General features: G+C 29.9%; 1 protein-coding gene across 1 annotated transcript in view; it reads left to right on the forward strand.

Annotated features, from left to right (window-relative positions):
* The window catches only part of LOC111083447, a 5,079-nt gene that overhangs the window by 700 nt on the left and 3,036 nt on the right, over positions 1-1,343 (forward strand). The window lies entirely within an intron of this gene.

Raw genomic sequence — 1,343 nt, forward strand, 5'->3', positions numbered from 1 at the left:
TCAACTTCAATATTAGATATATTTTTATTGTATATTTTTATTTTACTAGGAATCGCATTAATAAATTATAAAGATGTTGTGAAAAATAAGACGGTGAAGCGGCATTAAAAATTCCCATAAAGACGTGTTACAATATAGGTTTGTCGAGGTACCGAAACCTAATACGTGAAATAACCTTTCCATTTGTAAGCACGTTTAAACTGCTAGATCAATAAACTAATGCAAAAAATAGAAAAATAATGAAAAAAATGAACCATCTTCAAGATACGAAATCCAAACGATGTTAATTTCATGAGCTATACTATATAACACATTAGAAAGATGTATGATACAAGTATTAAACATTTTGTAAATGTAAAATGATGTAGGGATGGCAGAGCCAAAAAGAATGCAAACAAGAATATAGGGATGATACAGTTATACATAAGTCATCCCTAGATAAATTTCAATATTAATTTTTTTTAACTTTAATTTTTTAAACTTCGTTTTTATTTTTAATACTTTCTTGGTTGATCATTAAGGAGTTTAGGTGCTAAATGACCCGAAGATAGCTCAGTTGACCATTTATATGTATATATCGTAGTTAAATGTAACCGAAATACCCATGTTTAGTCCGTAACGCACTCGACAATACAGACAATAAAAAGAAGGGTACTTGAGCCATTTCAACAAAACCAATGGGAGACAATTGAATGTTGCCCCGTTATTTTAAGACAAATGTTTCATATAAAAAGAAAAAACAATTTTCAGTTATTAGCTCTTACTTCTTGCAAAGAACTTCTTAATTAAGAGGAAAACTATTTGCAATATAGTTTTAAAATATCATTCTTTCATTAACGAAAAGCCTTATAACTGAAAATTTGTCAGGCGTTTAGCGACTAATGAGGTTATCACGCAGAATAAAATGGACTTAACTCTTGTTACTGTAATACGAAATCATAATTATAAACGAGCATACTTTCTAAGTAAATAACTGTGTGGTCAGGGTTTCGGCCTAACCAATCAGTGATAAGCTTAAAGACGGAAGTTCGGTTAAGTTTTTAATAGCTTTATGGTTTTCATATCTTATCACGCTGTAGTAGTATTTGTTTGTTTATTACGATACAAAATGTTATCGTTATCTTCTTGTTAGTTTATTTTCCGAAAGTTATAGAACAAAATAATTATCAAATATATATATATATATATATATATACACACACACACTACGTTTTATTTTGTTTGTTAGTTAAGCATATATCTACTACAAGTGGCTTATTTGTGCTCTTGGTTACTTAGTTGTGTGTGTGTGTGTGTGTGTGTGTGTGTGTGTGTGTGTGTGTGTGGAGAGAGAGAGAGAGAGA

This window comes from Limulus polyphemus, unplaced genomic scaffold, assembly GCF_000517525.1.
Source record: "Limulus polyphemus unplaced genomic scaffold, Limulus_polyphemus-2.1.2 Scaffold9552, whole genome shotgun sequence".
NCBI classification, from domain to species: Eukaryota; Metazoa; Arthropoda; class Merostomata; order Xiphosura; family Limulidae; genus Limulus; species Limulus polyphemus.